Source organism: Magnolia sinica, chromosome 7 (assembly GCF_029962835.1).
Source record: "Magnolia sinica isolate HGM2019 chromosome 7, MsV1, whole genome shotgun sequence".
NCBI lineage: Eukaryota > Viridiplantae > Streptophyta > Magnoliopsida > Magnoliales > Magnoliaceae > Magnolia > Magnolia sinica.
This window is the reverse complement of record NC_080579.1, coordinates 29,107,183-29,121,311: the sequence shown is the minus strand read 5'-3', so window position 1 is coordinate 29,121,311 and position 14,129 is coordinate 29,107,183.

Below are 14,129 nucleotides of genomic sequence, written 5' to 3'. Positions count from 1 at the left end.
ACTAAAAGGGAAATACAAAATATAACCAAAACTTAAAAGATCAGGCTCATGCTCCAGGCCAAATGTTGTTGATACGCTCTAGCATCACCTACAATGTAAAGAAATGCACGTAAGCCTCCAACGAAGCTCAGTAAAGTGTGTGTGTGCGCGCGCACAATGCATATGATAAGAAGACATATATCAAAGTATGCGAAAAATGATAGAGGGCTAAGCTGCCAAGTCCATAATGTTGTTAGCCATACCAAGGCTATGCAATGCAAGGCCTATATGGCTGAGTGTTATATGTTAGAGATGCAACTTAAACATGCCAATCCTCAACTAGTCCATATATCAGAACAATTCATAATTAGAAACATCATTGTGGTATAGTACACTCCGACACTGGCTACTGCCCATCGCGCACATGACTAAGTGAGTGGAAAAGATCTCACTATTCGCCTCATCAATGGTATGCCAATGTCCACCTAGCTTGTCGATAGCAGAGTCATTTCACGGACTAGTTAAACTCAATATAACTTATAGCCCCCAACACCCGGGTGGATAAGGTCACACCTCTTTATAACCAACCTTAACATAGCAAGGGAGGCAACCCATTGGTATTTGGCACTTAGGTGCTTATTTTATTCACTCGATCTCGACATTAGAGCATCCTACTAGTACCATAGGGTTTAGGGACTTTTACGTAATGACATCTATAATGCCCAAGTGCTAAAACACATATTTCTAGTATCCAATTCGACCATCCATGGTATGCCTGTGGAGGCCGCAACCCTGATGTATCTAGGTTGTAAAACTGATCGTGACATACAGGATGCGAAATGTATGAGTCATATTGTCCAAGTCAAGCACCAAACATGCGCATGCTGCGTGATCATGTGGGGTGATCCTATCTCATACAGAGTCCCCTAAGTGTCTCAAGCCGAAGGGCATATGCTATGAACAATTATCATCCACAATAAGCATACAAATGATGTGTATGGGCATATAACTGGTCATGATATCTACTACACTAAGCATGTTATCAGTGTGTCCTATCATGTAAGACTTGTTGTGGTAGTGGGAGAACGTGACCACAACTTTATCATGAGCTTGCCGAGGACTCAGCGTGGTCATAATGCCATCTGGGTTGTCATTGATCATCTAATGAAGTTGACACATTTTCTTACGATACATGCAACCTGACCTTTAGACTATCTTGCTGGATTGTTCATCAATGAGATAGTGAAATTGCATGGTGTCCCAATTTCGATTGTTTCTGACAGAGATTTGAGATTCACGTCTTAATTTTGAAGGAGTTTCCAGAAGGTGATGGGGCCTGCGTTGAAGTTCAGCACCGAATATCGATGGGCAGATCGAAAGGGTCAACTATATCCTTGAGGATATGCTTTAGGCTTATGTGATGGATTTCTTGGGTAACTGGAATGATCACTTGCGTTTGGTATAATAATAGTTACCAAGCGACTATTAGCATGGATCCCTTCGAGGCACTGTATGGCAGACCTTGCAGATCCCTGAGTTGTTGGACTGAGGTTGGAGAGCATCGTCTCTTAGGTCCCGAGATTGTGTAGAGGACATTAGAGGCCATCAATATCATTATGCAAAGGATGCACACAGCTCAGTGCTAGCAGAAGAGTTTTGCATATCGTCGGCGTCGTCCCTTGGAGTTTGTCATTAAGGACCATGTGTATTTTGAGGTCTCACCCATGAAAGGTGTAGTTTATTTTGGAACCAAAGGGAAGCCTGCCCCGAGGTTCATCGACCTTTTGAGATCACTGGGCGCGTTGGCACCCTGGCCTATTGGCTTGCCTTGCCACTTCAAAAGTCTGACATTCACAACATCTTCCATGTTTCTATTTCGCGGAAGTGTGCCTCAGATGTCGTTCCCATGATAGATTGGCACCTGTTAGAGGTTCGTGAGGACGCTTCTTATATTGAGTAACCAGTTCGTATCCTTGATCGGAAGGAGCAGGTCCCCCGAAACAGGGTCATCCCCTTAGTGAAGGTTCAGTGGGGCCATCATAATGTAGATGAGGCATCTTGGGAGTGAGAGACTAAGATTCATGAGTGTTATCCCCATCTCTTTGACGTTTGATTGTATCCATATGTTATATTTTTTATTATATATATCGATGTGTTTCTCTTCTCTTGTGAGTTTTATCTAGTTTGGGTTCTAGTGTAAATTTTGAGGATGAAATTTTCTTTTAGGAGGGGAGGGTTGTAAGACCCATAATCTCATGAGATGTAACGTCCTGAAATTTCATAGCCAGAGTTTATACTCGTGCCTAAGAAAATTAGGTGTTAATAATGTATAAACTGGATGCTTTAAAATCGCACCCATTTTTTTCGTCTGGATTACATCCAGATACATTCATGAAGGTACTCATTCACAAAGATAAAATCAATTGTAATGATTATTTCATCAGAGTAAAGAATTCTAATAAATAATCAAATGCCTTCTCAATGGAAGCTTATTACATTAATCGAGTTCATAGCGGAAGTATAAAATTAAATAATAAAACTATCTTTGTATTCTTTCAGTATAGTCTTCTATAGGGAGGTGGTCCTCTAGGTCTTCAAGCTGTACATCACCTGCATCATCTGTATGGTTGGGAGAGGGTCGATGCCCTACTCATAGTGATGGTTATCCTTTAAGATTAATAGTAATTCAAGAGATTCATCAAAGCAATGTAAAGGTTCTGATACATCACGTACTCCACAACTACAAGAGGTATCAATATGCACAAACAATCTACATGAGATGCATGCCTAACAAAGTATATGTAGTTTATCACACTTAGCGATCGCCACAATGTGGAATACGATTAAAGTTATCCGACTTGCCCCGCATGCCATACTACGGATATTGGCCAGAGTGTCCCATGTTTAACATGGATTTATGTAGTTATCCCAAGACAAACACAACACATGACCGGGTGAATCACGCAACTCGGATTGGAGCGACTAATTGTGACATCAAACCCCAAAAAAAAAAATCGGATTGGAGCGACTAAATGCGACATCCAACCCCCAAGAAAGAATTGATGTATCATGTATATATAACGATTTACATACATCAATTTGTGCACCATCACCCATGAAACATGGAATTATGTGTAGCCCCAGGGCCACAATCGAAAACGCATTACGTCCATGATAATTATTTGATTGCTAGAAGATGGATACCCAACATAGTACTTGCACAAAAAAAGGAAATCCATTAAATCATGGGAGTTTAGGAATATCAAGACACATGCTCAAGCCCTTTAAAAATAGATAGCATAAGGCCAATAACATAAAGAGAAGAGTGGTAATGGCCAACTCAATAAAGATAAAAGTGGCAATGGCCAACATAATAAAGAGAAGAGTGACGATGGTCAACTCAATAAAACAAGAGTAGCAATGGCTAACTCAACAAATAAAAGAGTGGTAATGACCGATTCAATAATAAGGAGAGTGGCAGGGCCAACTTGAATAAATTTGATAGGACAAGGGTAAGGCTTGTATCCATGGCCCCACATAAATTCAAAAAGATCACTTATAATCAACATTATACCATAAGCCAACGATAAATAATTGATAGTAAAACACATAATTGTAGCAAAGATTCAAAGTAATATGAAGGCATGTAAAAGGCAAGATAAAATAACAGGAAGGCATGTAAAAGACAGGATAAATATAAAAAAGTTAAATTAATGTAAGCTTAAATGATAAAACCCTCACCGTTGGTTACCTTGATCATCTGTTTAGATGCCAGGAAACCTTATGGCCCAACTTTAACCTAATTCAAGTATTTTTGAACTTTATTAAGATTAGGCCAAATCCTAACTTACAATAATGTTAAACCTAACTAGATTGAATGGAAATTTAGTTGCTGTGTGATTGAACATGTTGTATATTATTTGCGTTAAAGACCGTGAACTTCTGTGTGATTTTCCCCTGAGACGGCTCTGATTATTTTGGTGAAGTTCTCCATCACCATCGTTATGAAAACAAAGGAGAATAGAGGTTTGAGAAGAAAAGGGAAGAGAAGGATGGATTGGCCTTGTACCTGGCGTAAGTAGCAACCACATCTATTTCCTCTCTCTTTCTTTCTCTTTCTTTCCTTCTTTCTTTCTTTCTTTTCTTTTTCTTTCCATGTAGGACGATGGTTTATATAGGCAGAAGAGTCTCCGGACTCTTCAACAAAACATCCTACAAAAATCACATCTTCACAACTGAGAAAACAGACGCAGTTACCTGCGTAACATATATATTGAACTGTTTTGGTAAGGTTTTGAATTGTTCTATTTTTCTAGTTTGGTTTGAGGCGACAAGGGCCAGGATCTGATTGGTTTTGGATGGCCGACAGGGTGAACGGTTTGGATTTGAGCTGGGTTCTCCGGTTTGGTCGTCTTTTGTAGCAGGGATTGGGTTGCGGACGAGCTTTTTGCATCTTGTGCAAGCACCCAGTAATTCTGAAATTTCCCAGTGAGGCAGGGCCTTCTTCCTACCTTTCTGACATCTCTGGGAGAGTCAGATCTTACTCCAGTGTATATTGAATGGTTCAGATCCTATTTGGATCATTAGATGCCGAAGTTTTGGGTGGCGTAATTCTTGCAGTTACGCAAGCCTACGATCTTATTTTTGTGAGCAGGTGGTATTGTCCAGCCTGTAGATCTGGTGGGGCCCATTTGTGTTAGTTTTTCTGAGAATCTATCCCAGCCACACATCTCTCTTTGTTTAGTTAGGGCATGACCTCGAATTTGGGGTAAATCCTCTGATCAGGTGGCCCACAAACAAAGCAGGAAGGTGCGGTGAAACCCATCCTTGTATTCGGTTTGGTTGCTATTGTTACACCGCGTGGAAAGGTGCCCGACTTTGGTTTATTAATTGGTTTAGGTGGGGTTTACTTGTGGTCTCTTGGGGAATCCTCGCCCTTCACCACTTTCATAGGGTCACGTTAGGCCATGGGTCAAAATAAGGAGCAAATCCAAGTCTTTGGTGGGCCACAATGCATGTGATAAGTGGGTGCTTCCCAATTGTTAAACGTCCCTGGAACCACGTAACTTTGTTACATGATTGGCTATGGGATTAGGTGGGCCCACATAAATGTTTCTTTCGGGGATCTGCTCCGTCTATCCGATTTGCTACGTTATTTTAGGACACGAGGTCGAAAATAAAATAATTCCATAAATCGAGTGGACCGCACGGTTCGACTGAGTAGTGAGAAAACTCACCATTGAAACCAAAATCTACTTCTCACGTCTGATTGGTGCGATGCATGGCACATCTATTTATACATTTGTCGTCTACCTACCTCTAACTTCTGCCATCAGTTGTGTCATGATGTTGCACCATCCGAACGCATTGAAATTCATCGGGCATCTTTGGTTTTTCATGTTTTATCCATTGGTCTAGTTTGGGCCTTAATCGCTTATGAATTACCAAGATGCTCTTTTAATGGCTAGCACACTCTGAAATCTAAAGTATCATTTGTGCAACTTTAATTGATAATTTACCAAGTAATATGGACCTATACCCTAAGAGCTTTATAATGACTGGATTTTCATGATATTAGGATAGCCCATTTGGCGGATTCAAACATGACGGATGGTTATATGACTTGCTAAAAATAAGGAAACTTGATGGTTAGCCCTTTGGCCCTGTATGTAGGTGGATGTATGGTCAATTTCGTAAACGGGTGGATATAAAGCTAGTTTCTGGAGTGATTAGGGATAGGACATGTATATCTTTATAATCGAGTGACTTGTTCACATATGTAAGTTCCTCAGATTATAATTCTAATGATAGGTTAAGCATATTTATATGGGGTGAACAAGATGAACGGATCAGAATCTTAATATGATAAGTGTACGGATGGATGTAGAGGTCAAGCAGATGGTTTACTATGATTTAAGGGTTGAAATTCGACGTATATGGTTAATTTATGATAATTAAGCCTAGTATAAAATTTCACATGAAACAGAACATGAGAATCATGTGATTGGGAATTCAGGGGTATATGTCGATGCCATTTTCGTAATTATTGTTGATCTAAGAGTTTTGTGAAATCTAATGGTTCTACGTGGTTATGTGCTCATTTCTAAACAATTCTTACAAAAGAACTTACATCTAAATCATTATAGCTAAAGAGTTATTCACTGATTTAGTTAAAGGAAAGTACATATATCAAATCACATAATCAATGGTCAGATGACTTGATTTATGGATGAAGATTATTCCCAATGGCTAGATTTATGTTGGAGAATGGATGTAAGGTTAGGTTAACTAGATTGGTATCGTACATGTAACACCCCAGATTTTCGTTACTTTAAATTTGCCAAAAATTCTTATTTTTTTTTTAATAACTAGCCACGTCAACACTCATAAACTATTGATGCTCGAGGTGAGCTTACACGCGGCTGGTATTGATAAAGAACCGTATAAATAAGATTGATCAACTGTAGAAAATCAATGAACCCAACCGATCACTTAAACATCAAGTTCATCCCCATGATATGTTCACATAGTGCCCAAATCTAACTGATCTACCATTGATTAATCAAGATAATCGTAACTAAATTAAAAGATCTACCCGAAGCCGAGTCAGATAAGGGTTGAACCTTAATTAATGGACCGAATCAATTTAGTTACTCTTTTAGCCTAAAATCGGCGGTTTAGAGTGATCATGACCAAATCTCCACTTTCACTAATTTCAAATCAGCCATATTGTGAACTTAGTTAATCCATACCTCAACAACTGCGCCCAAAAAATCTCCCTAGCCAATTTATTCCAGAAATGCCTTGATTACCTGAACAAGCTCTAGACCGCTCGTTAGTGGACCACTAGTTCTGAAATTGTAGAGTAATGTCCATCCCACTAGGCTTGTGGTCCATCGTGGGGCAACAGACTTAGACGACGCCTGGGAATAGACGATTTGTGCTGTCCAGTTAGCACTTGTAAAATGCAAGTCTCCCTAGTATTAACCAAAAATCTGAATTTTAAAGCAAATGGCTCCACTACTTAGGACAATAAATTAGGATATTTCAGCCGAAGGATTTCACCCAAATTTGCACCAATAAAATCTGACCATTAATCATGGAACGGTGACCGTTAATCACGAATTAGGACGTTACGGCAAAACCGCACATCCGTTTGCAATCAAACTTTACCCAACCCTTCATCGGGCCATAGGGCACATGATCCATGGATCAGATGGGCCAGGGGTTTATCAAAGCAGCTCTAATAACTTGAAATGGGCCCTATATGGCCATTTGGAGAATTTTCTTAAACCTGAGGGTCAATTGAAATAAATCTGGACATATAAAAGTCCAGCCTTCTCTCTCTCAAACCCATTACTTTAGCAACTGAAAGAGAGAGAGAGAGAGAGAGAGAGAGAGAGAGAGAGCAAGGAGGAGAGAGAAGGGCCTCCTCTAGTGGTGCATGTGAGTTTGGAGCTTGAGATATTGAAATCTCAGCACTTTCACCTCTCCATGTCGACTCCAATCATTGTTGTAGTGGGATTCCAACCCATCTAAGGTAAGATGGGGTTCCAAATTACATCTTCCCTAATTTTTGAAACATGCATGTGTCTTATCCTCCATTTTATGCAACCCAGGGCCCTGACACGTCGAGTTTACGGACCCAGTGATGTTAGGACGCTTACAAAGGCTTTCAGTCGACAATAGGTGCAGACCATTACCTTTAGGTGGTTGATTATCGTGCTTAGCATAGGCCTAATGAATGTGATTGGTGATTGTTAGTGCATGTGGTTGAATTTTCATTTGGATTGCATAAATGGAAAATTATGCTAGGAATAGTTAAAATTATGGGAAAGGGTTTGGCCCTAATACCCCAAATATGTGACTTGTGCATTTGCATGCTCATTTAGGGTACAGATATTTAAATTCCCCCAAATTGCTGCAAGTTGATTGTGGATTTCCTAATTTGGTATTAACTATGCTTAAAATGATAACATGGATTGTTGTAATTTGGTAATTAGAGATTGATTTCCTGATAATATGATTAATTATGCTTGGGTCGAGGCATGAAATATTGTAATTTGGTTGGTTGGTTGAGTTACTTACCTTAAAATTCAATGTATGGCTGAATTGTGTGCTTCATGTTGATCTATGGAAGATAAACTTCGGTGTATTGTTATATGATTTCTCATGTGATGTATAGGCTGGATTATGATATGTATAATCTGTAAATTTGGGTGGAGCTTTGCATGTTGCTGTCCATCTTGTTATAATTGTTGGAATATATTGAACATGATCCTCGTAGTTTGGTTGAGATTGGTGTATTGTTATCCATATACTTAGAATGCTGGATTTTGTTGCCATTTGTGAAATTATTCCTGAATTTGCTTAATTTATGTTATCCATTTGTGAACTTGTCCTCTCATGGATTGGCCGATAACCGAAATTATTTGGGAATCCCATCGTTGGATCAGCCCACGAGTAAATCTGGCCTAACTATTTAAGCTGTAAATTGTCTCAGGCCGTTCAGTTTATAGTTCAACTTGTGGGGGCATATTGACTCTTAGGTCGGTCATCCTTGTATGTTAACCATGTTTGATCACGCCTGTATGAACCTGAAGTACCCTGAGACCTTTGTTCCCACTATTAACTGTAACTTATGCCCCACAAGACTCATGAGCCGAGGATGGCAGTATGGGACACTATGCTCATGCTGTCGGCTTACCCTGGGGTGACGAGCCTCCCCGTAGTGTCCAATGAGCACATAGACTCGTGAGCCGAGGACGGTGGTATGGGACACTGTGCCCGTGCTATCGGCCTGTACCAGGGTGACGACCCCCCCATAGTGATGCAAGTAGGACATTTAAATCCCAATTGTCTTTGTCTGTGATTATATTTCTTTCTGAATTGATGACCCCATACAAGGCTAAGGGTCGCAAGAGTCACATGACCACGACCCCTGAGCCACGCGATTGGGTTAGGGCAATAACTCCACTAAGGGTATTCTGATTTCCCCAACCTGCCAGATGAATAAACTTAATTAACCAACCAGGCTAACATATTTCACGATGTTGCATCATTATTGTGATGATTATGTAGTCAAGGTCGTAATTGAGGGAGTGTTGATCATTGCGAACGTGAGATATCGTTGCTTGAGGGAGTGTTGGAAGTGAGGAGCATGCATCATATCATAACCATGCATTTGCATTACAATAGTATCTAGGGTTCTATGCTGTTTGCTGTTCATTAAATGTATTCAATGAATGATAATTTGTGTGGCCTATTGTTAATGGTACCACTAAGTTAGCTACTCACTCCCACTCTAGGACGGTGTTTTAAAACACCAACCAGAATACATTATAAATGTAAGGTTGATGGAGCTGGATGCGTTGGAGGATGCCGGCATGGACGAGGTCAGTGCCAATGATGACCAGAGGAGCAGACATACTCTCAGACCTTGGCAGTTTCTTCTAGTTTTTGGTTGGATGGTCGCGGGACATGGGTCAAGACCCTAGTCATTTTGGGATATTTATCTGGGTGGGTCGAATTCCTGATTAAATTTTCATAGTACTATATTTTGGATATCTTACATGTTTAGTGGCCCGTATTTACATTTTATGATATTCTCATGCTTATGGTTTGCTAAACCTGTCATTGCTTATAAATAAACCCAAATGCATTCGAATCTGGAGCCCATTAGGGCATACGTGGTACCCGGGAATTCGGGAGCCGAGTTCCTACTTGACCCTTGAATTTCGGGGCATTACATTTGGTATCAAAACATGGTTCGGGTTAAGCTGGGCCTTGGGCAATGGGTCTATCATACACACTCAGATCGATGAGTTTTGATTGCAACCCTATTTTAGTACCACAACACGTTGAGACTTGTACCCTAGCTATTGCGCGAGCACTACAATTCCAACGCCGCGCACCATGCCCCATTACGACCCTTAGATTAAGAGTTGTAGTTTTGGAACAATCTGAGGTATGCCGCACAACGCACATGGGCTTTGCTTACACAAATCTTAGTGTTGTTAAATCAACCCATCAATCAATTAAGCAACTCATCAACCCATCAATCAAGCAAGCAACCATCAATCTATCACTCTCTCTCCTTCCCTAAGTCAAAGGCTACACCCCTACCCTACCAAAGCCATCATTTCTCTCAACTTTTCTTTCCAGTTTTACCCGTACTCTTCCTTTTCATTTCCCTCTCTACCCAAAAAAATTCCCAACAATAAAAAGACCACACTTACATATGAATTCTCCCATTTTTTAAAAAGAATTTTAAAGAGAGAGAGAGAGAGAGAGAGAGAGAGAGAGAGAAGAAGAAGAAGAAGAAGAGAGGAGATTTAAGGGAGATAACTTCCCTTGTGCCAACCCTTACCATCCATCCTTGCCTAGGACCTTAGTGGACCGTCTGATCGATGATTCAAGCTAATCAAACCGTTCATATTTCATTATGAGTGCATGGGAGGATCAAAACCCTCCCATTCTTTGTGATTTTTCTATTTTGGGGGGCCCACAAGGGTGAGATCACCTTAATCATATATTGAGTATGTGGTGGACCCCATAGTGGCGGGGAGCACTCGATGGCCTGATTTCTTTCCCTTCATTTCCCTTTCTTTTCTTACTCTCATGGTGTTGTGGGACCCACAAGTGGGCCACACTATTGGAGAGCGTGTTCTACACGCTATCATAGCGTGGACCACTTTATGTAGCCCACCGTTATGTTTATTATATATTTAAACCAATTGATTGTGTAAGCACACTTAGATGGGGAAAATACACCAAATATTGTTATGATCCAAACCTTCTTGGCCCCACCATTAGTTGGACATTCAAATGGATGGACTGGATTTCCTAAGTGGGCCCTACCTCACCCTTAAAACACAAGAGAGGGAGACGGGCAGTGGCACTGTCCCTAGACGTAATAATGTCCAAAGACACTGCAGGCACCATTTACCTTCCAAAGCCACCACCCGAGCTTCCCTCATGGGCCCCATCATGATGTTTCTATATATCATCCACACCATCCATTCATCTCCTAGCTCATTTTAGCCATGGAGACCAAGAATCAAGCCTATCCAACCATCTGGTGGACCACACCACAGCCTAGGTGGGGTGAGAGCACCCCCTCATGTCAATTATGCGGACGTGGGGTGGGGGGCATCCCAGCTATGGACCCCACCTTGATGTATTTGTTTAATCCACATAGTCCACCACCTTCAACATGTCATTTTGGGCTATGAGCCGAAAAATGAGACAGATCTAAGTCCCAAGTGGACCAAGATAAGGAAAACAAACTCCTACTGTTGGAACTTTCTAAGGCTAACTGTTGTGTGTGTATGTGATGGACCTGCCCAACATGGGACTCCGTTGGTCCATAGAGAGCTGGTTGATATAATGGATGGAATGGATTATCCAATCGTGGACCCCACATAGCAGAAACAAGAAAAAAAGATAAAGGAAAAAAAAAGGTGTTGCCCAGTGACGCGAGGGGCGAAAGCCTCATTGGGCTGCCCCACACATGGACCCCACAATGAAGTATGTGTTTAATCGACACCGTCCACCATCTACTTCAGATAGTTTCAATCCATGGGTGAAAATTAGAGGCAGATCTGAGTCTCGAGTGGCTCGTACTAAGGAGAACAATGCCCATTAGTTGAAACCTTCTAGGGCCCGCTTTGGAGTCCCTGATCATCCAATCCAATCCTAATCAGAGTATATTTCACATCATTCGAGGTGGCCAAGACGGTGGATGGATTAGATCATCCACTTGGAGCCCACCTTAATAGTATATGCAAAACATACAACAAATATAACAATAATAATAATAATAATAATAAAAAAAAAAAAATAAATAAATAAATAAAAAAATTTATGAATGTCATGCATGTGGGCACCCATTCTTCGCCAATTTTAGGTCTCACTGGTGGGACCCATTCTAATGTTTATATTGAATCTGCATCGTCTACCGACTTCTCCATATCATTTTGGGCCATGGGTCGAAAGATGAGACATATTTGAGTCTCAAGTGGGCCACAATGAGGGAAAAAAACCATTACTATTGAAATCTTCCAAGGCCCACTGTTGAGTCTCCATTTGTTTAAATCAACCCAAATTAGAGCCCATTGACCGGCTCTATGTGGACTATGCAGTGAACGAAGTAGAACATCCACGTGGGGCCCACACTAATAGTGTATAAAAAAGGATAACTACCAACACCCCGTGGATAACTACCAACACCCATACCTAGTGAGTGGGCAAATGCCCATGCTGGGGGTGGAAGTGGGCCCACATGTGGGACCCTACATTCTATATGTATCCTTTCCACTCCATTCATTCGTCTTATCAGATCATGTTAGGCCAAAACTCAGGCTGATCCAGATTCAGGTGGGCTGCACCATAGAGAAATGTGGAGGTAGAAACCTCTTGGACTTGTGATTTCTTGGTTTTGGGATACCTTGGACTTGGGAATCCCTAGTTTTAGGATCCATTGGACTGGGGAATCCCTAGTTTTAGGATCCATTGGACTTAGGAATCCCTAGTTTTAGGATCCTTTGGACTTGGGAATCCCTGGATTCGGGATCACTTAGGTCTTTGCATATGTTTGACATCTTGGATTCAATCCCTAAATTAGTAAGTGTGTGAATGTTGAAACTATGGTTATATTATATCCATTTAAGCATATACTTTGCCTGAACTAATGAAATCCCAGGACTCGGATGGGTCATGAGCATATGATCACATCCTAGTGACTAACCAATGATCTGAAATCGTCAATTTATGTTAGTAATGATTAGATGGTGCAGATCATCTTACTAAAGTAATTATAGTAATGCCATTGATAATCTGATTATTTTTAGGACATCAATAGTGGGCCATGTGCCCAAATGGATTTGTAGCCTAGTGACACACGTGTTGTACATGTGGGTGTCCATCCGGGTCACTCCCAATGGACCCTGCCTTGGTGTATGTATTTTACCCATGCCTAATAAGCTACATGAGGAGCTGATTCTAGTCTTAAGTGGGTCATGCGACATAGAGCTTTAAATTTCTAGTGAGGCCTGTCGTTCGATTCCAACTCTTTGCATATGATGTGCCAATTAAGGTTGAGTATCTCATGAATATCTGATTAAATGCTCATGTATTTAGCCTGGTAGGACATACTGATAACATGCTTAGTGTAATGGATATCATGCCTAATTATATGCCCATATGCATCATTCATATGCCTGTTGTGGATGATGATTGTTCATAGTATATGCCATTCGGCTTGAGACACTTAGGGGACTCTTTATGAGATAAGGTCGCCCTGCATGTTCGTGTGATACGCGCAGGTTTGATACATGCCTTAGATAGTGTGATTCATGCATTCTACACTATGTGTGACACGTATATCTACTCCCTAGATACACCAGGGAGGTGTTCCCATAGCCTTGTTGTGGCTGGAGGATGATGGACACCGAAAATTACTAAGGTTACAGGGCATCACAGGCGTCCCTAGGTGAAAGTCTGTAAACCTTGTGGTACAAGTAGGATGCTCCAACATATAGACCAAGTGGATTCATGAGCGTATAATGGCTGGATACCGACACGCCGCGTCCCACTGTGTCGGCATCAGTTGGAAGGGGGTTTGACCTTACCCGCCCGGGTGCAGAGGGCTATATGCTAGGTTGAATTTGACCAGCTCGCAAAATTAGTTTGCTATTGATGGACCGGGTGGTTTTTGTGTACCACTAACGAGGCGAGTAGAGAGGTCTTTTGTACTCATTTGGTCTTGCGCGCTACAGGCGGCAACCAGTGTCGGAAATGTACTAGACCCCGATGATGATTCAATTGAGAATTATTCTAACATGTGGACTAGTGGAGGATTGACACATTGCATTGCATCTTTCGTATATGACATTTGACCATATAAGCCTTCACATCACATAGACTGGGTACGGCTGATAGCATTTATAGAATTGCTAGTTTAGCCCTCCATCATTTCCACTTCCTCTGATTTTTGTATTCTTGGCACATGTATTGTGCACACATGCACGGACTTTCTAAGCTTCGTAGTAAGCTTACGCACATTCGTTGCGTCTGGGTTATGCCAAACCGTAGCCGCATTGAAGCAGGAGCATGTGCTTAATCTTTTAAAATGTTGTTATATCATATAT